Source organism: Grampus griseus, assembly GCF_964374135.1.
Source record: "Grampus griseus genome assembly, chromosome: 3".
Classification (NCBI taxonomy): Eukaryota; Metazoa; Chordata; class Mammalia; order Artiodactyla; family Delphinidae; genus Grampus; species Grampus griseus.
This window is the reverse complement of record NC_139019.1, coordinates 36,248,232-36,276,154: the sequence shown is the minus strand read 5'-3', so window position 1 is coordinate 36,276,154 and position 27,923 is coordinate 36,248,232. Positions and strand designations below refer to the sequence as shown.

General features: G+C 35.9%; 1 pseudogene across 1 annotated transcript; it reads right to left on the bottom strand.

The window, feature by feature from the left end:
- Positions 1 to 10,023: 10,023 nt before the first annotated feature.
- LOC309819813 (zinc finger CCHC domain-containing protein 17-like) lies at positions 10,024 to 10,725 on the bottom strand (annotated as a pseudogene). Its single transcript has one exon. The product of its transcript is annotated as a zinc finger CCHC domain-containing protein 17-like (transcript).
- Between the last annotated feature and the right edge of the window lie 17,198 nt (positions 10,726 to 27,923).

Here is a 27,923-nt window from a genome sequence, read left to right as displayed (position 1 = left end):
AATATGGTTAGTGCATTATTTATAAATAAAGCCATCACCTTTAAACTTTTATTCTCAGCATACCAGTATCAGGGCACTTTTGCTCTCAGTGCCAGAACTCAGTTGTGTCTCCCTCAAATAATCTGTCATGCAAGATGGTAGGCAGAGCTCCAAAAAGGACAGAAATCAAGAATTTCATCAAGCTTGTGGAATAAGGTGTATAAACTATTTTTTGCTTGCTTACTAATAACTGTGAGCTTAATAAACTTCTGTATATGTTGCAGATCTTTGCCTAAAACTTACTTTAATTAAACCAGGGAGGGAGTGGTAGGGAAGTAGCTAAAACTTACTCCAAAATTTTCAGACTACCATTATATACCCACCTCCACAAAACTAAGAATTGTTCATGAAAAGATTTGCAATTTGTAATTTGTCTTCTAGCACCTTTTTATATAAATCTAAGATGACTGGAGAAGAAGAAACACTTGATACAATTCATTCCAATGATACAAAAAAGAGATCAAATAAAAGACCCAACAGTTACATTGAAAAATATTAATGGGCTTGGGGTTTTCTATTTGAGTTGGGGAATATTAAATACTTTAAATAAAAATCTGCTGAAATCCATATAAACATATGACTTATGCAGCAGAATAATTTTAGAGAAATTTGCCAAATGTAAATACATAATTTTTACCCAAACTGATATAAATTGGGTTAGTCTGTTGAGGCAGTGTTTTTTGTTTTTTAACATCTTTATTGGAATATAATTGCTTTACAACAGTGTGTTAGTTTCTGCTTTATAACAAAGTGAATCAGTTACACATATACATATGTCCCCATATCTCTTCCCTCTTGTGTCTCCCTGCCTCCCAACCTCCCTATCCCACCCCTCTAAGTGGTCACAAAGCACCAAGCTGATCTCCCTGTGCTATGTGGCTGCTTCCCACTAGCTACCTATTTTACATTTGGTAGTGTATATATGTCCAAGAGGCAGTGTTTGTTGACTTTAAAAGTGAGTACAGTCAAATCCTGATGTATAGGTATGATATGTGTTAAGTATATTTATAGAATAATTTTGATATCTAATTGCTAATCTTAAGGTTAATCTTTAAAAATAACTAATAACATGTCTTTCAATTCAGAAAATAGATATTGAAGAGTACATCTGCAAACTATCATAGATTTGCAAAATTAATTTCTATAATCTTCTTCGATGTCTCAGAAATGGGACATAGTTTAACCTGCTGGGGTCGTAAATACTCTAACAGGACGGGCTCTTTCAATAACCCTTTAACAGATCCTAAATTCCCATAGTCTATGGTGGGAACACTGTAATGATTAGGCCATATGCAAAGCAGTTACATCCTAGTTAAAATTTTGTAAGGCTGTGAACAATGAAAATATTAACAGATCTAGAGGAAAGCTCTAAGTTTAAGGAGTACATAATAAGGCAATTAGAAGGTTCCCAAGGGATATATTTTGAACAGAGTTTTACTGTAAGGTCTGAAAATAAACAATAGATAAACACTGAGAAAATAACACCAAATACTCATTTTTTAACAATATCACATTTTTGGTAACTATTGTATATTTTAATTAAATTCTGGACAATATGTACAGTTGATCCTTGAATAATGCAGGGATTAGGTGTGCCCATCCACCCAACAGCTGAAAATCTGCCAATAACTTTACAGTCAGCCCTCCATATTCATGACTGTGCATCCGTGGATTCAACCAAGTGCAGACTGTGTAGCACAGTAGTAGGTACTTACTGAAAAAATCCATGTATAAGTGAACCCATGCAATTCAAACCCATGTTGTTCAAGGGTTAATTGTAATTTCAAATTAAAATGTACTCAATTTTACAAAGACAAGGTTAAAGACATTGTGAGGCATGTATACGTATATGTGTGTGTTTAATTAACCCACTGTTCAAATATAAAGCAATTATAATGGACTGAGAAATTGACAATGAATGTTATAAAAGTCCTCAAAGTTATGTTATTGCTTAGCCTTTGAGCATGAAAATGTTTGCTAGAAGCAACAGAACTCTATAGGAAGCTTTAATCTTTTGTAGATTGTTGGAGGACAACTTAGTTTTCTGTTAATATATTTATGATACATATAGTATGTATATTTATGATGTTTATATTTATGATACATGAATATTTATGATGTCTATTCAGTTAATTGAGTATATGTATAATATAGTATATTATGATAAACAATAAAGTGAGTTGTTTATTCAGAGGGGTTTGGAACCAGAGAGCTTGCTCTAGTCTGAGCTCTACCACTTACTGAATAGGTGATGTTGAGGAAGCTCTTCAACTCCTTTAATTCTGTTTTCTCAACTCTAATGCAGAGATGATAGTACTAACATCATAAGGTTCTTATGGAGATAAGATTAATAAAGTACTTTCATAGAGTGCTTTATAAAATACTACTTTAATAAATGTGACATTATTCACCACTACCATCATTATCATCCTCAACTGAAACCCACTCCATGCAGAGCACAAGATACAGAAAGTTAGAAGGAGGAAATTTGGCTCATGCCATCGAAATGTTTTAAAAATCAACTCAGCAGGCTCTGGCAGCACATTTACTAAAGTGGAACAATATAGAGTAGACTGGCATGGCCTAGCCTAAAGATGCCACCAACCTTCATGACGTATTTTATATATGTCAGAACACTGACAGATTTAACTGCAAAGACATAAACTAGAAATTTTGTCTTAAAACCAGAATATGGGACATAAGATTGAAAGCAGAGGTAATTTGAAATACACATACAACAGTGACTGAACAAATTCTTCAAAAAGTATCTCTAAGATGTTAACTATCCTTTAGAAATTACAATTTAATAAAGCACAATTAACTGGTTCTTTGGATTAGCTGTCAGTTGTGAATATGTATGTAGTATTGAAAAATGCAAATTTTTGGCATCTGATAATACAAAAATTGTTGACAATGCAGCTTAAAAAATAAATTTAAATATAAATATTCCTGATTTTGAAACTGGTATAATGGTTTCGGCTAAATGTCAGTTTTGTTGCCCTGACGATTATGCGGAAATGCATTAGTGCATTTTGCTTTTTCGATCAGGAATGTTTATATCAAATGCAGTTGTTCAGTTCAGACAAGCACATTTAGATTTTGACACAGGAGATGCATTTCTTCCATCACTGCATAAAGAACACAGAACACAAACAAAAAATTAATGAAGCCATTATAGCTGTCCCAGCAATTACTGCTGATCCAAAGACAAACCACAGGCTGGAAAAAGTTGGAAGATGAACATTTAGGATTTCAGCTTTTCATCTAACTAGTATAGTGAGAGCCTACGCACAATTCTGGAATGTGTAAGAAAATCAAATGTTATTTTTTCAGGAAATGAAACCCCATAAATTTGACCAGATACTCTGCCATTTGGGTTTTTTCCCCTCTAGTAAGTACTGAGGAAAATGAGAAGTTAAATTAAGAGAAGGAAGATACTATGTATACAAAGATATTCACTTTAATTTATCTGCAATAGCTAAAGTTGGGAAAAATTCAATGCCCAACAGAGTGAAATAATGTAAGCATAGGACAATAACAGCTCATTGAACTGCCTGTACCCCAGTTCTGACCTCTTGTAAAATGCCAATAATACAGAGAAAACTATCTACTCAACTATCTAATATTCCACTGCACCTCATACCCAAAAGTACTAAGTACTTTTATATATTCTAAATCATAATCCTCAGAACAATTCTTTGAAACAAGTACTATTAACATCATTTTAACATATGATTAGTGAATTTAGAAAGACTTGGTGAGGTTATACAATGTACTCAATGTCATACAGCTCTTAAGTGATGAACTGGAACTGCAGCCACATCTACCAAGCCCAAACACTTCCTCTAGCACATTTCTAAACTAAATATTCTCCCCCTAAACGTTCTTTTTCCCTGACTTCCTTTTTCTGCTACCTGGACAACCACATTCAAATACTTGGCGTCATTTCCTTCCCCTAACAGTAAACTGAAATAACTGTTGTATCTTTCCTCCTCCATCATTCTCCCACTTCAAAAATCCTTATTACGTCTATGCTTGGAAATTGAAATTGTTCTGTTTCCTGTCTCGTTGACCCCAGTCTCTGCACATCTTCAATCCATTCTATGACTATCTCATCTTCTTCCAGCTGATCCCCTCCACTGGCTTTGTTCTCTAAACCCTAACATGTAGAGGCTGAAGTGACTTGTTTGCTGTTCAAACCCCTCTTTAGTCTGTCCTCAAACAACATGGCAAAATTTCTCACCTACTGCTTTCATTTATACATTCTAATTTCCAAGTAAATTTGAAAAGGCATTGTTTTATTTACATCCTAAGTTTTTCTTCTTGTATGCTTTATTCTATTTCCGCATTCTGGAATTCTTCCTCATTTTACCCAATTCCTAATTTTCTCAGGTAAATGTAAATACCCTATAGAATAAAGATTTAAAGAAATTGCAATCAAACAGTCACAGTGGGTGTCTCCAAATGGTGGGTGGGATTATGTTTATTTTAAATTTTCTTTTTTATATTCTAAGTTGTATATAATGGGCATTTATTTTCATCATTTGAAAATTATGTTATTAATGACTGTCAATATACAGTGAGCTGAGTAGAAATTAAAGGGAAAGGTTGACTGGAGCCATACATGTCTTCTTTTAAAAGACTTCAATGAAATCTAAGGCATATCTAAAGGCATATGTCAGTCGAGAAAGATGTGTTATAGATGTTACAATAAGATCATGCTGTTGAGAGGCTCTGGAATGTAAGAAGGAAGAGTAATTGGTTTGCTTGCTTCTTGTTTGGAAGAATGCATCATGGGATACTTATTGTGCTTAGACGGCAGGTCTAAGAATGTAGTCTGGGCACAGTGAGTTCATACATGGACTTGAGAGTAATCCAAGTGGAATAGATTTGGTTGTTCAATTATGAACACAGAAAATAATAGTGCAATTTGATTTGCACTTTATAAAGTCAATAGAAAGGTGTTAGATGACATCAGAAAAGAGATGGAAGTGATGATAAACTGTGCAGTAGCACAAGGCCATTCTTGCTGCTGTGCCCTCCTGAATACAGAGCGGGGAAATTTGCCTAATTATAATAGATTAAATTCACATTTGCAAATGTGGAATGAGAAACACCACGTACGGCTATCAAAAATAAATACTCGCCATTAGACTTCATAAATGAGCTAGAGTAGCATATTCAAATATAAGTTTGAAATGAACAGAGGAAAGGCCACATGAGCTTTAATATCAAATTATAGACCTCTAAGAACTTCAGGAATAAGGACTGCCACTTTCATTATATGATATGGGGAGGAGCAAATCATACCTCTGAGGATAATAGGCCTTTCTCACTGGTTACTTAGTTACTTGAAAGAAGTGTAAGGAAAAGAGGACTTTCTGCATAGATATATATACAATATATCAGAGAACAAATATATTACAATGCATTATACATTCATGAAGTTGTACCTGAAATTTTTCATTTTGTTCTCTCTGCTGGTCATGGGCTCAGAAGAAAGTGGCAATATTGAATTCTATTCAGATAGTGAGTCAAGCATTTAATGTAAGAACTAATATTGTAAAATTTATTTTAAAAACATAGGAGATAAAAAATCTTAGAGAAAAATACATTAGAACACAAGTAATAGTAACCATGAAAGAAAAAAGGATACATTTCATTTTATCCAAGCTTAAAACTATTCATCAAAAATTATTATTAATAAAATGAAATGGTGAGCTAGACACTGATGAAAATATTTATAATAGATACACTTGTCAAAGAGCTCTTATAAATTAATAACAAAAAGACAAACCCACACTCAGTAAATCTCACCCTTCTGTAAGTAGAAAAAAAAAGAAGGCAAACCCAATTTTTCAAAATGGGCAAAACCTTGAATAGACATTCACAGATAAACCTAAATGAATAAATGGCCAATCAGCATATAAAAAGGTACCCAACATCATTAGTCATGAGGGAAATGCAAATCAAAACCACAGTGAGATCTCACTACATACCAACCAGAAGGTCCAAAATTAAGACTAACAATATCAAGTTGGGGCAAAAATGTGGAGCAATGGAAGCATTCATACATTGTTGGTGGGAGTTTAAAAAGGTACAACCACTTTGGAAAACTGTGTGGCAGTGTCTAAGAAAGTTAAGCATCACCTATTTTATGACTCAGCAATTCCACTCCTAGGTATATTCCCAAGATCAAAATGTATATGTCAGTAATAAGCCTTATACAAAAATATTCACAGCAACTTTATTCATAATAAGCCCAAAATGAAAACAACACAGATGTTTATCAGCAGGAGAATGGATAAACAAATGGTGGTATAATTTACACAAAAGGATATTATGGAGAAAATAAAAGGAAAAAACTACTGATACAACTGCTACTTGAAGAATTTCCAAGTATTTTGTCAAGCAAAAACAGCAACAAAAGAGTACATACTGTATGAGTTCATTTATGTGAATTCTAGAAACAAGCAATGATTTCTATCAGAATAGTGATGGCCTCTGGTGGGGGTAAAGGATGTGGATTGACTGCAAAGAGCCACAGGAAACCTTCTGTGGTGATGGGTATGTTTCATATCTTGATTCGGCTGACGAATGCATGGATGTATATATTTATACAAATTTCAGATATATACTTAAGATCTGTGCATTTTTGTATTTACATTGTCCCTCCACAACAACAAAATCAGAAAAAACTACTGAAGAGTGAACTTTAAGTAAACCTAGGCTTGTAAAAAAAATACTAAAACAAAAAAAAAGATTTTAAATCCATGATCTAAATGAGAATAATGAATAGTTATACCTCACTACTTGGCCTATTTCCACCTGCTCACCACTTTTGCTTCCATCTATTTGGCAAATTTGAACAACCTTTACACAGTGGAACAGACATTAATAAGAGGGAACTGAAGCCCAAGGGAACAGATTATTAAGTGCTGGCTTTGCCACTAACATGTTTTGTGATCTTGGGCAAGTCACTTCCTCTGGACCTCTGCTTCCTCATCAGTAATATGAGGACCAGACTAGGTAATTTCTTAGGCTACTTCCAGCTCTAACTTTCTGTATATAACTCCAAATGTGAGTTCTGCTTCTTAATACAAAGAACAGCACCAGAGTTCTACGGTGACCTAATGAAAACATTTGGCAGCATCAGCAGACCTGAAATCTGGCAGATATTTCAAAATGTTGGGCTGCCAAGAAAAGCTTACCAAGGTCATAAGCCTATTACACAATGATATATTGGTCATGCTAGTGTTGACAGCATCTCATATGATCCCGTCCCAAATGCTGGTAAAGCAAGGCTATGAATGAGATCCAGGGATACCTAATTCTTTGTATGTAACCCTGTTAAGAGATTCGAGAAAAGACTTGGAAGCTGATATTAAGATCTGTTCCCAGTCCTTTGGAAAACCTTTTCAACTCATCTGAGCAAGCACTCAAGAAGGAACAAACAACCAATGTTCTAAATAAAAGCATTCCTGTAGGCTTAAAAAAGTTACAATACCATTAAATAAAACTCCTTTTTTTTTAGGTTAGCCATTTATTTTCCAATAGTAATAATAGGTTTGAGTGTCCTGAATGACTATATAAGATGCTGATTATTCTTCTCATTTATCAGATCCTAATGTCTTCTACAGATTGGAAAAGGGATAGCTTGCCCACCTCCCAAAGCTATATGAAACCAATACAGAAGTACACCGAGTTCTGAAGACAAGACACAAATTTATTCATTCCTCAAGGGCATTTTTTAGTACATTTCAAAAATGGACTGTCCTGGGTAGTCTACATAATTTATCACTCATCTCCCAGAGCCCTTTTAGTCCAAGGAATAACAGGACCTTCTCATTCCTAAGGCATTCATGGTTAATGACTAAAGAATAAAGAACATTTTTAAAGCAAATCCAAAAGTGATTTCATAAAGGGCAAAGACTGGATTTCACATTTTTCTGCTAATCACATACATTCATCCTGGAGGCATTCTAAGTGTAATAAATAATACATATATCATTTTCTGCAAGGGCTGTTTGTTTGTCTATTCATCTGTTTTGTAGTAAAAATAGCTTTCATTTTCTGGAGTATACCCTAACATCTAAAAATGACTCCAAATGTATGAGAAAGAATAGGAGAATGGAAAAACTCAAGACAAACACCTGATCATATTTCAATGCTCTGATGCAGAAATGATGGAGAGGCACAAAACTAGATCAAAATGTGCCAAGTAAATCTGATGGTTCTTGAAGCAGAATGTATTTCAAATTAATTTACACTTAAGTGCAGTCATTGAACAATAAAAATTATTTTGAAAAGGAGATATTTGGGGGTCTTCTCATAATTAACCTCAAAGAAGAATGAATTCTCACCAAATAAAATATTTCCATTTCATATATCACAATATGGAATTATAACTGAGAGCCACCTTAGGAAGATGAACTGTTTTAAGTACATCCTAGTTCTATTCCCTTTGTGTTACGTGGAACTTTTCTTGGATAACTAACTTTAGAGGCTTTTGCAAATATACATTGCTTTATTCAAAAAACATGTCTAAAAACCTTACTAAAGCAGGAACTCATTCAAAGCAAATTTCTTTAAGGACTGTTTTGTCTTTTCCCCATCCTGAAGGCTGTGGGCAGCGGAAGGAAAATCTGTGTTACTTCAGAATTTAAACGAGGTTCAAAAGCATTCTTAACACTGTCTTCCAATTGTACGCATGTGTAGCTTAGTATAATTTCCAGGCTTCAATCGCAAAAACTTGAATTTTTTTTCCAGAGATTATAAGATTCTCTATAGAGCTGATGATAGTAACACGATAGAGACGATGAATCCTAGGAAAGTAACTGGGGCAGTAGAAGGATACCAAAAATAAGATAGCTTATTATGACTCTTAGAACAAGTAAGACTAATATGATAACAACTGCACTGATTATAATTTGCTTAGCTGTTGATGCCCCCAGAAAAACCTGAATAACAGGATGTATCATGGAGTTTTCATAGTATAGTTTATTCTCATTATTTGGGGATCCCATATCTGCACATTCACCTGCTCACTAAAATGTACTTATAAACCCCAACAACAATATCTGTGATGCTTTTGTAGTACTTTGTGGACATACACAGAGCTGTGAAAAATTTGAGGCATCCTACATCACATTCTCAGCTGAGGTCAACAAGACAATACTCTGCCTTCTCGTTTTAGGTGCAATGTAAACAAATATCTCTTTCATTGTCTATTTAGTACAACTTCTTTGCATTTTTGTCCTTTTTGTTGGTGATATTACTTTTTTTTTTTTTTTGGTGCCAGAAATTTAAGCAGAGACCTAAAGTGGAACCAACTGACTAACACTATAGTAAAAAGAAAACAAAGCAATGATCTTGGCTTGAGCTGTCTGGTTCAGTGGTCTGGAGGAACGTCACACACAAGCTCAGTCACTGCAATCAATGTTTTCTGGCTGTCACTTCTAACATAGTAGAATCATGTTAGGGGGAATGGAAAAAGTGAGCACCAATTCTTCCCATGTTCTCCCTCTGTCCCTGTGTTGGATGCAGCAGAGATCACCCACCAATCAGCCCTAACATCTGGGCAGGCCAACAGGGAAGGGCTAATCACTCTGTTCTGCAACTACAGCCAGATTCACCTCCAAAACAGTACCTGTGGCTCTAGCTTGGACTCCTGTATTGGAATCTGGCTCTGGCAGTGGCAGCTAGAGAGGGTAATAGGACTTCTGCTGAATGAAGGAAGTTGGATGAATGAATGGGTGAGCTGCAGGGGTCACTTGCAAAGGGATGAGGAGTGATAAGGAAACAACTCGTTCAGGCAGATGCTTTTGATATCTATCTCTGAAACCTGCCTGTGGCACGAAGGGAAGCCATCTCCCATGGGAGAGAAGTCAATGGGGTGGGAGGCCATATTCTCACGACTGAGTCTTTCCAGGAGCCAGGGCTTCAAGGCACAAGGCTCCTGGTTCCTTCTCTCAACCAACCCCTCTACTCTTTCCACTCTCCCTCACTGTACTTCTTCTTCTTTTTCTTCTTCTTTGCTGCCTTGCTGTCTTTTGACGCATGCCTTGTCTTCCTGCCTGTATCATTCTCAGAGTCTGAGCTGTCAGTCAGATAACTTTCTGTCTATATGTTTCTTTTTTGCTTTTCTTTCTTTTTCTAGAAGAATCTCTTATGGGGTCAGGCTTTTCAAACTGTGCTAACTTTGCCTCTACCTTCTCCTCTTCCTCATCAGGTATCAGAGAGTACTTGGTCCCACCTGGTTGCATGAAATAATCCTTTGCAAAGTGGCCTTTACAGCCACACTTCTTGCAGGTAGTGTTCAGGACAGCCTCAAGGGTGATCTTCTGCCCAGTGTAATCCTGGAAGGCCATCTCTCTTCTTGCTCAGTGATAACAGTGTTGGGGTCACGGTCCTTCCCAGTCCCTTGGTTGACAACTTTCATGGAGAGGAATACGTTTATGCTATCATTTTTCATCTCTCAGCCAATAAGCTTCACCCACACTTTGTCTCCAACGTCTACTCTCTCAGAGGGCTTATCCACGTGACAGGATGACATGTGAGCTACATGGACCAGACCTTGCTCCCGACAGCCTGGGATTTTGATAAAGTCTCCATAGTCTGTCACCATAGCAACTCTCCTTGGAAAATAGTATAGGGAGAAGGCAAGTTCTCCATGGTCTTGGGTCTTCCCGAATCATCCTTAATGTTCTGTGGTTCCTCCATTTATCTTCTGCTAAAGCTAATTCAAGCGTCTTGGTGTCAGCGTCAGGTCTCCCAGCTGCAGCATTGCTCAAAACACCCTGATACTGCTTCTTAAAATGCCTTCCAAGCATGTGCTGAAGTGTCGTCTGGTGCTCCTAAGCACAAGAAGGCTCTTATATGCCTTACAGAGAAAATAAGTGTGTTAAATAAGCTTCATAAAGACATGAGTTACAGTTCTATAGCCAGGGAGTTCAATGTTAATGAAACAACAATATATATTAAATTAGGGACAGGACAGGAATAAAGACGCAGATGTAGAGAATGGACTCGAGGACACGGGGAGGGGGAAAGGTAAGCTGGGACGAAGTGAGAGAGTGGCATGGACATATATACACTACCAAATGTAAAATAGACAGCTAGTGGGAAGCAACCACATAGCACAGGGAGATCAGCTTGGTACTTTGTGACCACCTAGTACAAAGTTGGGATAGGGAGGGTGGGAGGTAGACGCAAGAGGGAGGAGATATGGGGATATATGTATATGTATAGCTGACTCACTTTGTTATAAAGCAAAAACTAACATACCATTGTAAAGCAATTATACTCCAATAAAGATGTTTTTTAAAAAATTAGGTATTTTTATATAGAAACATACATAAAACAATGATATGTATTGATTATTTGATGAAAATGTTGCGAGCAGAAGCTCACAAGAACTTACTCCCATATTTCTCCTAGGAGCAATGATTGAGTATTCATTCAGTGTTTGCAAACACTTTTTATAAAATATGACCACAGCAAATAATGAGATCAACTGTAAATATATCCATTACAATAAAAATAACAATAGTGTAAAAATTATTCTCATGCTAGAAGGCTTAGTCAACTGCTGATAGAAACTAAAATTATTTTAAAATATTGTTATTTTATTGTACGATAAAATTATGCCTATAGTAAAAATTATTTAAAATGGAGACAAATAACAAAAGATCAGAAAGAGAAATTAAGGAAACAATCCCATTTACCATCACAACAAAAAGAATAAAATACCTAGGAATAAACCTACCTAAGGAGGCAAAACACCTGTACCCAGAAAACTATAAGATACTGATGAAAGAAATCAAAGATGACACAAACAGATGGAGAGATATACCATGTTCTTAGACTGGAAGAATCAATATTGTGAAAATGACTATACTACCCAAAGCAATCTACAGAATCAATGTAATCCCTATCAAATTACCAATAGCATTTTTCACAGAATTAGAAAAAAAAATTTTTACAATTTGTATGGAAGCACAAAAGACCCTGAATAGCCAAACCAATCTTGAGAAAGAAGAATGGACCTGGAGGAATCAGGCTCCCTGACTTCAGACTATAGTACAAAGCTAAAGTAATCAAGACAGTATGGCACTGGCACAAAAACAGAAATATAGATCACAGGTACAGGATAGAAAGTCCAGAGATAAACCCACACACCTATCGTAACCTAATCTATGACAAAGTAGGCAAGAATATACAACAGAAAAAAGACAGTCTCGTCAGTAAGTGGTGCTGGGAAAACTGGACAGCTACATGTAAAAGAATGAAATTAGAACATTCCCTAACACCATACACAAAAATAAACTCAAAGTGGATTAAAGACATAAATGTAAGGCCAGACACTATAAAACTCTTAGAGAAAAACATAGGCAGAACACTCTTTGACATAAATCGCAGCAAGAGCTTTTTTATCCACCTCCTAGAGTAATGAAAATAAAAACAAAAAAAAACAAATGGTAACTAATTAAACTTAAAAGCTTTTGTAGGGCTTCCCTGGTGGCACAGTGGTTGAGAGTCTGCCTGCCGATGCAGGGGACACGGGTTCATGCCCCGGTCTGGGAAGATCCCACATGCTGCGGAGCGGCTGGGCCCGTGAGCCATGGCTGCTGAGCCTGTGCGTCCGGAGCCTGTGCTCCGCAACGGGAGAGGCCACAACAGTGAGAGGCCCGCATACCGCAAATAAATAAATAAATGAAAGCTTTTGTACAGCAAAGGAAACCATAAGCAAAACAAAAAGACAACCCTCAGAATGGAAGAAAATATTTGCAAATGAAGCAACCAACAAGGGATTAATCTCTAGAATATACAAACACTCATGCAGTTCAATATCAAAAAACAAAAAAAACAAATAACCCAATCAAAACTTGGGGAGAGATCTAAATAGACATTTCTCCAAAGAAGACACACAGATGGCCAAAAAGCACATGAAAAGATTCTCATCATTAATTATTAGAGAAATGCAAATCAAAATTACAATAAGGTATCACCTCACACTGGTCAGAATGGCCACCACCAAAAATCTACAAACAATAAATGCTGGAGAGGCTGTGGAGAAAAGGGAACCTTCCTACACTGTTGGTGGGAATGTAAACTGGTATGGCCACTATGGAGAACAGTATGGAGGTTCCTTAAAAAACTAAAAGTAGAACTACCATATGACCCAGAAATCCTACCCCTGCGCATATATCCAGAGAAAACCACAATTCAAAAAAAGATACATGCACCCCAACGTTCATTGCAGCACTATTTACAATAGCCAGTTCATGGAAACAACCTAAATGTCCATCAACAGAGAACTAGACAAAGAAGATGTAGTACATATATACAATAGAATATTACTCAGCCATAAAAAAGAACAAAATAATGCCATTTGCAGCAACATGGATGGACCTAGAGATTGTCATCCTGAGTGAAGTAAGTTAGACACAGAAAGACAAATATCACATGATATCACTTATATGTGGAATCTAAAAAAGGAGGGGATACAAATGAACTTATTTACAAAACAGAAGTAGAGTGATGGATGTAGAAAACAAACTTACGGTTATGAGGGGATTGGGGGGAGGGAGGGATAAATTGGGAGACTGGGACTGACATATACACACTACTATATATAAATAAATAACTAATAATAACCTGCTGTATAGCACAAGGAACTCTACTCAATACTCTGTATTTGCCTACATGGGAAAAGAATCTTAAAAAAAAAAGAGTGGATATTTGCATATGTATAACTTTCACTTTACTGTACACCTGAAACTAACACAACATTGTAAATCAACCATACCACTAAAATTTAAGAAAATTAACTTTAAAAAATATTGTTTTAAATAACTTTAAAACAATAAAATAAATGCAAAAGTTTTCATAATGCTACCATCAAAGAAAACTACTGCCAACATTTTGACATTTAAATTTAGAGTTTATATATATATATATATATATATATATATATATATATATACACATATATATATATACACACACATACATACATATGCATATAGTGATATAAGCTGATATTTTCACTTAACTTCTTGTGTATCTTTCTATCAATAAATAGTTTAATGGTTACCTGGTATTTTACATAGTTTATTTTACTAATCTTCATACTATATGTATTTAAGTGGTTTCACAGAGCAATATACACACCCTTTTTGTTATTATAAATAAGACATTACAATAAAGGTATTTGTTTATATAATTTGGTAAACTTGTACAATTGTTTGCTTGGGGGGAAAATTAGAAATGAACTTGTTAGGTTGTTTCAGAGGTTTTGATAGTTGTCAAAATATACTCAGTGTCAGACAAAATAACATTCCCACTTCAGTGCGTGAAAGTGGCTTCCCTACACTGTTACTAAATCTATACATTGAAATGAATGTTTTCTCATATGCCCTGATGGACAAAAATGTGGCTCTAATTTGAAGATTAATTCTATTAATTTGAACATATTTCCATACTTATTTGGACACTTTTACATTCCTGTTAAATGTGTTTTCACAAATTTCTACTAGTCAGCTGTTGAATTCATCTTTTGTTCATTAGTTTGTAAGAAATCATTTTTTGTTAATGGATATTCTTACCATATATGTTGCAAGCATTTTTTTTTCAGTGCAGTGGTTAACTTACTTTGATAATACCTATATTTTGTTTCTTTATATTTGGTGGTAAAGAATTAAATTGTCATATAGTCAAAATCATTTAAACTTTTTTGTTACTACTTTTGACATCATGTTTTCCCAAATTATAAAAATATCTCACTACATATTTCTGGTACTTTTGTGATTTAATTTTTTATATTTAATAACTTGTACCTAACATTAATTCATCTGCAAGTAACTATTGAGTAAAATATGTAATGTTGAGAATCTAGGGTTTCATCAACAGTTTCTTTCCAGGTTAATAAGAGTTTTAATTAGGAATTAAATCAATTTAGTTAACTTAAAGATTATTAAATGCATTTTCAGCATCTGTCATTGGATCATAAGCAGTTTCTTCCTCTCATTTATATTTATGTGATGACTTATTTAAATACTTTTTCTCAAACTATTCCAAAAAACTGCAGAGGAAGAAATCCAAATAAGTCCAAACTTATTCTACAAGGCCAGCATCACCCTGATACCAAAAGCAGAAAAAGAGAAGGAAGAAAGGGAGCGGGGGGGAGGAAAAAAAGAAAAGATGTTCTATAATATAATGACCAATCCTCTTCACAAGGGTCAAGACCATAAAATACAAAGAAAGACTGAGAAACTCTTATACATTGGAGGAGACTAGGGAAACATGATAACTATTTGCAATATGAGATGCTGGGTTGGATCCTGAACCAGAAAAACAAAAATAAATGAAATATCTGGTGAAATCTGAATAAATTTTGTAGTTTATCTAATAATATCATACCATGGTTAATTTCTTATCTTTGATAGAGTCTTGTGATTATATAAGATGTTAACATAAGGGGAAGCTGGGTGAAAAGTTTCAGAAACTCTATTACTTTTGAAATTCTTCCATTAATCTAAAATTATCTCAAAATTTAAAATCACCTTAATTTGATAAAAATATACATATAAATTTCACATAGATATATATACCTAATAAAATACTAATCTAATAACAAATCTACATTCAATTAGTCCTCAACATCCTAACCACTCAAAATTCTAAAATTTCTTTCAGCCATAAAGATTTGTTCCTGATCTGGAATGCATGAAAACAGAATCTGTATGTAGGTCAGATTTTATTCAATATCATACACAAATCACCCTGTAGAAATTTGGGTTCACAGAATTGGTAAAAGAAAATGCTGATACTCTAGCTACTGCTATTAATAAAGTCCTTTGTCTTTGACCCAAGAGTCTCATGTCTTCTGCCAGCATTTGTAAAACTGCAGCAAGCCTAATTTGCTAGCTTGCAAGTTGAGTAAAAATATCATCCTCTTAAGAGTTCTTAACATGTTCAGTTCTACTTTCTTGCACACAAAGAACAGTAATACAGGTGCTAAAATAATCAAATGCCTAAAGGTGCTTAGCAAGTGATGTAAATAAATGAAGAATGCCAGATGGAGATGGTGACAAACTAGAGAGTTCACTGCTTTTTAAAAGGCACAATTGCCATTCCAATTTATTATTGTGGACCCAGTGCTACCCAATTGTCTGATATTTTTATGAGAAGACAAACCTTTTATATAAGTAACACCTAAGTTTGAAATGTTGATAAACTAATTTTAAAAATTCTAAATCATGTCGTGGACTCAACAAATAGGTCTATAGATCAATGCTGCCATGGATATTTCTACCTTGGTCTACATGTTAGATGTCAAAAGACAAAGGTCTAGTTTCTTCTGCTTATGGACTACATAAGGTAATCCATTTACAAACTTTCTATATTTTCCCTCATTTCAAATCAGTTCCATATTGATAGAATACACAGAAGAGGTCCTTTCACAATTTGTTCATTAGACTCACCCTATTTTTGGTAGAGAAAGTGACAGGAACATACAGGATAGTAGAGAAATTCAGGAAAAAGAAATTAAACAATCAAATTCTCAGGATAGACCTGTTTTTTGCCTTCATGATCTGTCTTTGCAAAAAATAAGGCCTGCAGTTTCAGGGAAAATGAAACACTGTATTTTGTTTATTGCTTATTCAATCAGATATGCACCACTGAGTCTTTAACATATTTTAGCTGCTCTACATTTGCTGGCTAAAGATAAAGAAAATGTATATTAAAATAAGATGCTGGTAAGAACATCAAAGATTGAATGAAAATTTGGGCTGCTCCATTTTGCAGTATAAAAATGCCTAACTCTAGAATTTTCTCACAATTTGGATATTTGATTTTGCATTGATGCTTTTTATATAATATAGTAATCTCCCATAACAAATGGAAATATTGTCTAAGATTTTCATAAAAACTATTCCACACTAAATCTGTGGGATTTCAAAGAAGATATGATATCATTCAAGTATTATTTATTTCAAAAGCTTTAAACCCAAAAGCAATACTTACAAAGAAATAACAAATTATAATAACAAGTTCATATCCAAGGAAACCAAATTTTGCATTTTAAAAACAATCTTACATTCTGAGTTATTGGGTAGCTCAATGGGCCAGCAAAACAAGCCTCTTTTTTATTTGTCAAGTGTACTCTGCTCTCTCCAACCACAGATCTGCTGCTATGCTACTCCATGAGATACTCTCTCCACCCCTCCCTACCTGTGCCTGGTCTTCCATCAGAACTCAGCTCACTTGCCATTGTCACAAGAAAGCCTTCTATGACTTCCCTCTGCTGTCAAATTACTTTCACTCTATCACAGCCCTGCCAGTCCACTCTTTATAACACTCACCACAGTTGTGGTTATTAGAATACTGTCCTTATTCCCACTGGACTGTAATACCCAAGAAGACAGGATCCATTTCTGTTTTTATTTTCCACTGAATCCTCAATTCCAAGTAGAGTTTTTTACATATAGTAGACAGTCAAGTCAAAATTAAGTATATAAATAAACCAAGTCCAAATTCTAAGATGCTAGTCCTAAGTCTCTCATTATCAACTGACCTCAGGAAAATCACTTAGTTTCTTCACCTGAAGAAAGAAGAGTAAAATAATAGGGTTGTTTTGATGAATATAAAAATGTTAGACTGTGGATGACAGTTGCCATCTTTATAGCCTTATGGTGATATTTAAATTATTTTGCTTTGGGTGAATATTTTCAATATAATCCTAATGCATTTAAAGGGATCATATGCGAATAGTAAAAATACAATCCATACATTTGTAAACTGTACAAGGTTTTTTAGTATATTCAAGATGTGTAGAACTGCCACCACATCTTTAGAACATTTTTAACGCTAAAGCCTATTTTGTCTGATATTAAGGTAGCCAGCGCACTCTTCTTATGGTTACAGTTTGCATGATAAATCTTTTTCCCTTCCTTTTACTTTTAATCTGTTTTTATCTTTGAATCTAAAGGGTTTCTCCTGTAGATAGCATATAATTGGATCTCAATTTAATTAAATTGTCCTTGTTTACAAGAATGGTTTTTGACTTCAGTATTTGAGATTTGTTCTAATCCAAAGTGAGTTCTTCTTTTAGACATATCTGGAATAACATTAAGCATATCAACATTTACGTTAGATCGGGTCCGAGAAGGAGAAGAGAGAGAAGAGCATCAAAAATGTATTTTATGAAATTGTGGCTGAAAACTCTCCAAACCTGAAGTAGGAAACAGATATCCGGCTACAGGAAGCCCAGATGGTCCCAAACAAGATGAACCCAAGGCATTTAATTAAAATAGCAAACGTTAAAAAATAAAGAGAATTCTAAAGGCAACCAGAGAAAAAGTCATATAAAAGGGAACCCCCTAGGGCTTCCCTGGTGGCGCAGTGGTTGGGAGTCCACCTGCCGGTGCGGGGGACGCGGGTTCGTGCCCCGATCCGGGAGGATCCCACATGCCGCGGAGCGGCTGGGCCTTTGGTCCATGGCTGCTGGGCCTGTGCGTCCGGAGCCTGTGCTCCGCAGCAGGGTGGGACGGGGGGCTGTGGCAGTGAGAGGCCTGTGTACTGCAAAAACAAAAAAAACAAAAACAAAAGAAAAAAGGGAACCCCCAAAAGCTATCTTTTCTTTAGAAACTTTGCAGGCCAGAAGAGAGTAGTATGATATATTTAAAGTGTTGAAAGGGAAAAACCTGAAACCTAGGATGCTCTACACAGCAAGATATTCACTTAGAATTGAAGGAGAGATAAAAGCACTTCTCAGACAAGCAAAAACTGAAGGAGTTCATCAATAATAAACCTACCCTAAAAGAAATGTTAAAGGAGCTTCTTGAAGTGAAAAAGAAGAAAGAATCTACAGGAAAGGAAAACCTCCCAAAGCAAAATAACCTTCTCCAAGACCCATTATTTTAAAACTGTCAAAACTCAGTGATAAAGAATTTTAAAGGCAGCTGGGGAAAAAAGAGAGTAACCTACAAAGGTAGCCCCACTAGGCTATCAGCAGATTTCTCAGCATCAACTTGATAGGCCAGGAGAGAGTGAATGACTTACTCATAATATTGAAAGATAAAAACTGTCAGCCAGGAATACCCAGCAAAGTTATCCATTAGATATAAAGGAGAAATAAAGGCTTTCTCAGAAAACCAAAGCTGAAGGAGATTACCACCACTAAACCTGCCTTACAAGAAATGTTCAAAGGAGCCCTTCTACCTGAAATGAAGAAACAAAAGTACACAAAACTTTGACTAGGGCAATAAGTACACAGAATCAGAAAATTCCAACTCCATATCAGAATAGATTGTCAAACAATTATAACTTAAATGGGGGGGGGAGCATTATGAATAACTATAGCTACTTTAATTCGGTAACAAACTCACAACATAAAAACAGACAAGGTGACCAAAAAAACACAGAGGTGCGAAGGGGAAAAGAAGAGAACCTGTAAAGCAAATGAAGAAAAGATGCTATCAGCAGAAAAAGGACTATTTTATCTATGAGACATTTCATACAAAGCCCATGATAATAACAAAACAAAAATCTAAAGCAGCAACACAAAAGAGGAAACTGAGAAAAAAAAATCATAGAAAACCACAAAACTAAAATGGTAGAGAGAAACACGAGGAAAAAGAAATGATATAGCGACCAGAAAACAAAATATAAAATGGCAGCACTAAGTCTTCAAACATCAATAGTCACCCTAAATGTAAGTGTATTGATTTCACCAGTCAAAAGACAGAGTGGCTGGATGGATTAAAAACAAGACCCAACTATACGCTGTCACCAGGAGATTCATCTCAGCTCTAAAGAAAACACAGGCTCAAAGTGAAGGGATGTAAGATGATACTCCAGGCAAATGGCAGCCAAAAGAAATTGGGTGTAGCCATACTTATTAGACAAAACAGATTTCAACCCCCTAAAAAGGTAACAAGAGACAAAGATGGGCATTATTTAATGATAAGGGGAACAATCCATCAATAAGACAACATAGCATTTGTTAATATATATGCACCTAACATGGGAACACCAAAATATATAAAGGACTTTTTAACAGACCTAAAGTGAGAAATCATCAGCAAGACAATAATAGTAGAGGATTTTAACACCCCACTTATATCAATGGATAGATCAGACAGAAAGTCAACAACAAAAATGAGCCTTAAATGAAACATTAGATCAGATAGTCTCAACAGATATCTACAGAACATTCCATCCAAAAGCAGTAGAATACATATTCTTCAAGTGTACGTGGAACATTCTCAAGGATAGACCATATTTTGGGACACAAAACAAGTCTCAAATTTAAGACTGAAATTGTATCAAGCATCTTTTCTAACCACAAGGGTATAAAACTAGAAATCAACTACAAGAAAGCTGGAAAAATTAGACATGTGAAGACTAAATAACATGCTACTGAACAACTACTGGGTAAAAAGTAGTCAAAGGAGAACTCCAAAAATACCTGAAGACAAAAGAAAATGAAAATATGACATACTAAAACCTACGGAATGCAGCAAAAGCAGTACCAAGAGTGAAGTTTATAGCTACATAGGCCAACTCAAGAAACAAGAAAAACCTCAATCTAACTTTCCAACTAAAGGAACAAGAAAAAGAAGAATAAAACCCAAAGTCAGAAGGAAGGAAGGAAATAATAAAAATCAGAGCAGAAATAAATGAAAGAGCCTAAAAAGACAATAGAAAAGATAAGTAAAACTAAGAACTGGTTCTTTGAAAATTTTAACAAAATTGACAAGCCTTTACCTAGACTAAGAAAAAGAGAGAGAAGACTCAAATAAAACAATCAAAAATGAAAGAGGTGGGCTTCCCTGGTGGCGCAGTGGTTGACAGTCCACCTGCCGATGCAGGGGACGCGGGTTCTTGCCCTGGTCCGGGAAGATCCCACATGCCGTGGAGCGACTGGGCCCGTAAGCCGTGGCCGCTGGGCCTGCGCATCCAGAGCCTGTGCTCCGCAGCAGGAGAGGCCACAACAGTGAGAGGCCTGCGTACCACAAAAAAAAAAAAAAAAAAAAAATGAAAGACGAGAAGTAGGATATAACAGAAATGCAAAGGACTATAAGAGACTATTAATAGCTATACACCAACAAATTGGACAATCTAGAAGAAATGGATAAATTCTTAGAATCATACAACCTTCCAAGACAGAAAATCTGAATAGACTGATCACTAGTAAGGAGATTGAAACATTAATGGAAACCTGTCAAAAAAACAACAGTCCAGGATCAGACAGCTTCACTGGTAAGTTCTACCAAATATTCAAAGAAGAATTAATACCTATTCTCAAATTCTTCCTAAAAAATGAAGATAAGGGAACTCTTCTGAACTCATTTTATAATGCCATCATTTATCCTAATACCAAAACCAGGCAAGGACAAAACAACAACAACAAAAAAAGGAATTATAGGCCAGTATCTCTGATGAACATAAATGCAAAAATCCTCAACAAAATATCAGCAAACTGAATTCAACAATACTTTAAAAGGATTATACATCATGATCAACCGAGATTCATTCCAAGGATGCAAAGATGGTTCAACACCCATAAATCAATGTGATATACCGCATTAACAAAGGATAAAAATTATATGACCATCTCAATAAATGCAGACAAAGCATTTGACAATATTCAACGTCCATTTATGATAAGAACTCTCAAAAAAATGGGTATAGAAGGGACATACTTGAACATAAAAAAAGACCATATATGAAAAAACCCTCAGCTAACATCATACTCAATGGTGAAAAACTGAAAGCTATCCCTCTAAGATGAGGAACAAAATAAGGATGCCCACTCTCACCACTCTTATTAAACATAGCATTGAAGTCCTAGCCAGAGAAATTAGGTAAGAAAAAGAAAAAGCATTCAAATTGAAAAGGAAGAAAAACTGTCCATTCTTGCAGATAACATGATTTTAAATAGAAAGAAGTCTAAAGACTCCACAAAAAAACTACTGGAACTAATATATACAGTAAAGTCGCAGGGTACAAAATAAATATGCAAAAATCTGTTGTGTTTCTATACACTAACAATGACCTATCAGAAAGAGAAACTAAGAAAAATGATCCCATTTACAACTGCAACAAAAAGAATACCTGGAAATAAATCTAACAAAGGAAGTGAAAAACATGTACACTAAAAACTGGAAGACACTGTTGAAAGAAATTAAAAAAACAAAGAAATGGAAAGATAGTCTGTGTTCACGGATTGGAAGAATTAATATTTTTAAAATATCCACATTACCTAAAGCAATCTACAGATTCATTGCAATCTTGTACCAAAATCCTAACAATATTTTTCACAGAAATAGAACAAAAATGCTAAAATTTATATGGAACTACAAAAGACGCCAAATAGCCAAAACAATCCTGAGAAAAACAAAGCTGGAGGTATCACAATCTCTGATTTTGAATTACAGTACAGAGCTATAGTAACAAAAATAGCATGGTATTGGCAGAAAACATACATATAGCAGAACAGAACTGAGAGTCCAGAAATAAACCCACACATATATGGAAAACTAATTTACAACAAAAAAGCCAAGAACGATATAATGCAGAATGAAAAGTCCCTTCAGTAAATGGCATTGGGAAAACTGGATAGCCACATGCAAAATAAACAAATTGGAACTATGTCAAACTAAAACTCTTCCGCACATCAAATGAAACTCAAAACAAAAAGATAACCTACTGGATGGGAGAAGATATTTGCAAATCATATCCAATAAGGGATTAATATCCAAAATATATAAAGAATTTATACAACAACAACAACAAAAAAAAAACCTGATTAAAAATGGTCAGAGGAACTGAATAGATAATTTTCCAAAGACTTACAGATGACTAACAGGTACATGAAAAGGTGCTCAACATCACTAATCATCGTGGAAATAGAAATCAAAACCATGATGAGCTATCACCTCACACCTGTTAGAATTGCTCTTATCAAAAAAGATAAGAAATAACAATTGTGAAAGAGGATGTGGAGAAAAGGGAACACCTGTACATGCTTGGTGGGAATGTAAATTAGTGGAGCCACTATGGAAAACAATGTGAAGATGCCTCAAAAAATTAAGGATGGAACTTTCAAATGATCCAGCTATTCCACCTCTGGGTATCCAAAGAACACAACACTAATTCGAAAAGCATCCCCATATTGATTACAGCATTATTTACAATAGCCAAGATATGGAAATAACCTCAGTGGCCACTGATGGATGAATGGATAAAGACATAGTATACACATATACACACAAACACTGGAATATTACTCAGCCATAAGATGAAATATTGCCATTTGCTACAACATGGATGGATTTTAAGGGTACTATGCTAAGTGAAACAAGTCAGACAGAGAAAAACAAATATCGTATGATTTCACTCACATGTGGAATATAAAAGAAGTAAATGAAGAAACGAGCAAAAATACACAGATACAGAAAACATCAATGGTTATCAGAGGGGAAGGAGGGAGGCAAGGGGGAAGGCAAAATGGGTAAAAGAGGTCAACTGTATGGTAACAAATGGAAACTAGACTTTTAGTAGTATATACAGAAGTCAAATTATGATGTTGTACACATGAAACTTGTATAAAGTTATAAACCAATGTTACCCCAATAAATAAAATCTCATTATAATAGCCAGTAAAAGACTAACTTATTATTTTCTTTTGAAACAAACTAACATTTCTATCATTTTATACTAGCATTTAATTACAGAATACTTAAGAAAACACCATCAGGAAATCAACTATTACATCATTTTTATCATTCATCCTATACTCAGCGTAGATTTTATAGGAGTTGAATTTAACTTATGATTACGGCCAAAGAGTCACTAATCTGAAATACGTTCTGTGTGATATGTATGTTAAAAGATATACCATCTTTTTGTAAAGGTAAGTGGCTAGAAAAATTTTTACTTAAAAGAACTTTAGCCAGCAAAGGAAACCATAAACAAGACGAAAAGATAACCCTCAGAATGCGAGAAAATATTTGCAAATGAAACAACTAACAAAGGATTAATCTCCAAAATATACAAGCAGCTTATGCAGCTCAATATCAAAAAAACCCACAAACAACCCAATCCGAAAGTGGGTAGAGGACCTAAATAGACATTTCTCCAAAGAAGACATACAGATGGCCAAGAAACACATGAAAAGATGCTCAGCGTCACTAATCATTAGAGAAATGCAAATCAAATCCACAATGAGGTATCACCTCACACCTGTGAGAATGGCCATCATCAAAAAATCTACAGGGCTTCCCTGGTGGCGCAGTGGTTGAGAATCTGCCTGCTAATGCAGGGGACACGGGTTCGAGCCCTGGTCTGGGAGGATCCCACATGCCGCAGAGCAACTAGGCCCATGAGCCACATCTACTGAGCCTGTGCGTCTGGAGCCTGTGCTCCACTAGAAGAGAGGCCGTGACAGTGAGAGGCCCGCGCACCGTGATGAAGAGTGGCCCCTGCTTGCCACAACTAGAGAAAGCCCTCACACAGAAACGAAGAACCAACACAGCAAAAATAAATAAAATAAATTAATAAACTCATACCCCCAACATCTAAAAAAAAAATCTACAAACAATAAATGCTGGAGAGGGTGTGGAAAAAAAAAAGGAACCCTTCTGCACTGTTGGTGGGAATGTAAATTGATACAGCCACTGTGGAGAACAGAATGGAGGTTCCTTAAAAAACTAAAAATAGAACTACCCTGCCACCCAGCAATCCCACTACTGGGCATATATCCGGAGAAAACCATACTTCAAAAAGAGTCATGTACCACAATGTTCATTGCAGCTCTATTTACATTAGCCAGGACATGGAAGCAGCCTAAATGTCCATTGAGAGATGAATGGATAAAGAAGATGTGGCACATATATACAATGGAATATTACTCGCCATAAAAAGAAATGAAATTGAGTTATTTGTAGTGAGGTAGATGGACCTAGAGTCTGTCATACAGCATGAAGTAAGTCAGAAAGAGAAAAACAAATACTGTATGCTAACACACATATATGGAATCTAAAAGAACGGTACTGATGAACCTAGAGGCAAGGCAGAAATAAAGATGCATATGTAGAGAATGGACTTGAGGACATGGAGGCGGCAGGGTGGGAAGGGGAAGCTGGGATGAAATGAGAGAGTAGCACTGACATAGATACACTCCCAAATGTAAAATCGATGGCTAGTGGGAAGCTGCTGTACAGCACAAGTTCAGCTCGATGCTTTGTGATGACCTAAAGGGGTGGGACAAAGAGTATGGGAGGGAGGCTTCAGAGGGAGGGGATATGGGGATATATGTATACTTATAGCTGATTCACTTTGTTGTACAGCAGAAACTAACACAACATTGTAAAGCAATTATACTCCAATAAAGATATTAAAAAATACTTTTTCAAGAACTGAATATTTATATGGTAGAAACAATTCAATAACTAACCAATAAATTCAGTATTTACTTGGTAGACGTAATTCAATAAAATATCAAAAGATGGTGGGTAAATGACTGTGCAATAATACTAGGAGTTTAATGTACATTCTAAGTGAGAGAGGAGAAAAATACATGAAAAAAAACAATTAAGATGAGTGTGATTCATTTTATACATCAATTTAAGTGAGCCACATGTGCCCAGATTAAACATTGTTTCTAGGTGTTTCTGGATGAAATTAGCATTTGGAACAGTGCTCTTGGTAGACTGCCCTCCCCAGTGTGGTTGGGCATCATCCAATCCATTGAGGGCCAGAATAGAATGAAAGGTAGAGGAAGGAATAATTTGTTCCTTTCCCTGCCTCATGGATTGAGCTAGGACATCTCACCTCAGTTCACTTGTCCTTGGATTAGGATTTACATCATTGACTCCCCTGGTTCTCAGGCCTTCAGACTCAGACTGAAGTATACCACCAGCTTTCCAGTTTCCAGAGGGCTGATCATAATACTTCTCAGCCTCCGTAACTGCATGAACCAATTCCTCATCCTAAATCTCCTTTTATACATATATCTACATCCTCTTGGTTCTTTTCCCTGGAGAACCCTCACTAATACAGTGAGATCACATGTGATATCTGTGATATCTTCTTGTGAACTACCCCCCAAATATGCACACTGCTCACCTCAACAATGCACCCCACACTCCTACCCTCAAATATGAAACTTTAGTGAAAGTCTCCTGAAACCAACCAGGACTTGGTATGAGAGAATTTTAATGAAGTTGGATAAATGGCTGCCTTTTGCACCAAGGTAAAGTAGCAGACTCAGAGGCAGAAGCCAGATGGACAGGTAACACTTGCATTCAACTCCTCTGCCTGCCAATCCATCTCTGGGGTGCCCAATGAACTAAGCACAGGTCTAGCACAGGTAACCTAAAACCCAGCCGAGTCCCCAACCTGGCCTCTTCTTTGCCTCAGAGAATTGGCTCACTAAAGCTGTCCCTCCCCTGCCTCATTTCTCCAAACAATGGAAAGGAAAAAAACAACAGAACTGAGAAAAATCTCTAGGAAGGATTGGACCAGAGACAGAGTGTGAAAATAGATGAAGTTTTCTTTTGGCACTGCCTCTTCCTCACTCAGGGACATGCCCTCTCCACCACACTCTCATGGTCTCCATCCCTGCCACTATGGCAGAGTGATTTGTTCCAGTCTCGTCTCACTTCTCCCTGGACAACTGTCAGATATCTTGACCCTTTAGCGCTTGGTGCCTACAAAAATGATTTGCCTATGTTAGATTTTGCGCTTTTCTGAAAATTGTTTTTCCCCTGCTGTTCCTCAGTTCCCTTATTCTTGTTCCCTCTTCCCTTAGGTCTGCTCCAGCTGTTTCCAAATGACAGAAAGCCTCCAGATAGGTGCTGGCTTGCTGCATGCTGAATCCAATGGAGCAGGACCCGTGTCCTTAGACTAACAATGAACCAAAAATTAAATGCTCCCTTCTCATTCCTGAGAAACGATCAAGGCCCTCTCTCAGTTTGAATATTTTTAGAATCTCCAGATCCAGACTTCGAATGTTGGGAACTGCAGCATTTAGTCACTGGGGATCCAGCACCAGACTAACTTAGCAGTGGGGAGGAGCAACGGCGTAAGGTTCATCTTTGTGGCCGTCACTTTTCTAAGCAGTTCCCATGCATTAACATCAGTACAACAGCCCTGCAAAGTAGTGCTACTTTGAAGATGGGCAAAGAAAATTAGAGAAATTTTTCAAAACTCCCACAAAGATTAAGTGGCAGTAGTGGGATGTGAAACCCAACTATTTCCCCAATAGCCAATACTAATCCAATTTCCTCACTTTACAGTTTAAAAACTGCTACCCTAAACATATTTTTTAAAACTGTTCAAATAAACAGCTATTTAAAATGTGCTGAATGTGTGTTCAAATACTGGAAGTTACAACATATCTGCATTGTCAAAACAAGGCTTACAAGAGTGTAAGAGCAAAGACTAAAACCCAGTTCTTTTCAGGTCCATGCCACTTTATAAATTAAAAATATGCTAATTGTTTTCATTTTTTGCCATTGATGTGTACTTATTTTCTGGTGTTCAAGTGTTCAAGATAGTTTTGATGGGTGACTGAATGAATTATACTTCAATAATCTGATTTCATGTCATTAAGTAACTGTAGGAACTCTGAATTGGCAAACTTGAATTTATTGGAATCTGTTCTTTAAGGATGCTCCGCCTGCAAAATCTGTTAATCATACAACATGGACTTTTGCTCAGAACTTTAAAAGTCCTTGGGAACATGACATCAAAAAGTGCTAGCACAAATACTGCAATCATGTGGCTATCTGGAATGTTGATAAATGAACTTCTTTAGGTCTCTGATAAGACTCAGGGCATACGGTTCTGCCCAATGGGAAAAATTGTTA